Genomic DNA, 2,266 nt, shown 5'->3' with positions numbered 1-2,266 from the left:
AGATACAGGTGAGGAGGCAGAAGACGAAAAGGGAAGAAGAAGGCCTAAAAGAGAAACCAGGTGCAGCCAAACGTGAAGATGCAAAGAAGCCAAAGATGATGAAGAGAAAGGAGACAATGAAAAAATGAAAGGATGGCAAAGAAGGTGATGGGAAGAAGGAAGAAAAGAAAGATGACAAAGAGGGGGAGCTGAAACAGAGGAAGAAGTTAACGAACAGAACAAGGAAATCGAGGAGGATGATGGGAAATGCAAAGAGAAGGAAAACAAGGAAGATGGAAAGGAAGGTCAGAGTGAGGAAGATGGAAAGGAGAAGAATGATGGAAGAGCGGAGGGTAGAAAGGAGGAAGAAGGGCAAGAGGATGCTGCAGGTGACAAGAATGATGAAAACACAGGGGAGGGAGAGAAAGAAGCTGAAAACATCCACTCATCAGTGAATACATATTGTGTGAGTTCCTTTGTGATTGTGTTACCTCACTCAAGATGATGCCCTCCAGGTCCATCCATTTGGCTAGGAATTTCATAAATTCATTCTTTTTAATAGCTGCGTAGTACTCCATTGTGTAAATGTACCATAATTTCTGTATCCATTCCTCTGTTGAGGGGCATCTGGGTTCTTTGCAGCTTCTGGATATTATAAATAAGGCTGCTATGAACATAGTGGAGCATGTGTCCTTCTTACCGGTTGGGACATCTTCTGGATATATGCCCAGGAGAGGTATTGCTGGATCCTCTGGTAGTACTATGTCCAATTTTCTGAGAAACCGCCAGACTGATTTCCAGAGTGGTTGTACAAGCTTGCAATCCTACCAACAATGGAGGAGTGTTCCTCTTTCTCCACATCCTCACCAGCATCTGTCACCTGAATTTTTGATCTTAGCCATTCTGACTGGTGTGAGGTGAAATCTCAGGGTTGTTTTGATTTGCATTTCCCTGATGATTAAGGATGTTGAACATTTTTTCAGGTGCTTCTCTGCCATTCGGTATTCCGCAGGTGAGAATTCTTTGTTCAGTTCTGAGCCCCATTTTTAATGGGGTTATTTGATTTTCTGGAGTCCACCTTCTTGAGTTCTTTATATATATTGGATATTAGTCCCTTATCTGATTTAGGATAGGTAAAGATCCTTTCCCAATCTGTTGGTGGTTTTTTGATACCCAAGATATAAGATACAATTTGCTAAACGCATGAAACTCAAGAAGAATGAAGACCAAAGTGTGGACACTATGCCCCTTCTTAGAATTGGGAACAAAACACCCATGGAAGGAGTTACAGAGACAAAGTTTGGAGCTGTGATGAAAGGATGGACCATCTAGAGACTGCCATATCCAGGGATCCATCCCATAATCAGCTTCCAAACCCTGACACCATTGCATACACTAGCAAGATTTTGCTGAAAGGACCCAGATATAGCGGTCTCTTGTGAGACTATGCCTGGGCCTAGCAAACACAGAAGTGGATGCTCACAGTCAGCTATTGGATGGATCACAGGGACCCCAATGGAGGAGCTAGAGAAAGTACCCAAGGAGTTAAAGGGATCTGCAACCCTATAGGGGGAACAACATGATGAACTAACCAGTACCCGGGAGCTCTTGTCTCTAGCTGCATATGTATCGAAAGATGGCCTAGTCGGCCATCACTGGAAAGAGAGGCCCATTGGACTTGCAAACTTTATATGCCCCAATACAGGGGAATGCCAGGGCCAAAAGAATGGGAATGGGTGTGTAGGGAAGTGGGGGGCGCTATGGGGGACTTTTGGGATAGCATTGGAAATGTAATTGAGGAAAATACGTAATAAAAAAATATTAAAAATTAAAAAAAAAAGAAGAAGAAGCTGAAAACAAAGACTTCAAACAAGATGGAGAGAAAGAGGAGCCTCTGAGTATTGTCTGAAACTGCCCTCTGTGAGATCATAATTTGGTAACACGTACCTTCTTCCTGTTACAATGTTAATACAAATAAACATTTTTGTAAGATATTTTATAAGCAGTGCTTTTCTTTAGCATCATTCAATCTTGGATCATCATCACATAAGTTATTAGTTGCAAAATACACATGACACCTTTATACATTTTGTGATTACAGTAGTGCAAAATATAAGATGAATACTTGCAACTTTGTGAATTTCACTGTCTGTAAGTTACGTATTAAATCTTTGAGTTTCAATTTTATTCTTATAAGTGGCAATTTTGTAGAGTAGGAGAATTCCAAAAGAAAGAGTTTGGCACAATGTTGTTGTAGTTCTCTTGGTTGCTTTTATAAAGAAGGTCA

General features: G+C 41.0%; 1 pseudogene; it reads left to right on the top strand.

The window, feature by feature from the left end:
- LOC110302382 (uncharacterized) overlaps nt 1-1,888 on the top strand; it is a 12,293-nt pseudogene extending 10,405 nt beyond the window's left edge.
- Nucleotides 1,889-2,266: the final 378 nt, after the last annotated feature.

The sequence above is a fragment of the Mus caroli genome, unplaced genomic scaffold, assembly GCF_978045245.1.
Source record: "Mus caroli unplaced genomic scaffold, Mus_caroli_1 scaffold_11, whole genome shotgun sequence".
Taxonomy (NCBI): domain Eukaryota; kingdom Metazoa; phylum Chordata; class Mammalia; order Rodentia; family Muridae; genus Mus; species Mus caroli.
This window is presented reverse-complemented; position numbering and strand designations above follow the sequence as displayed.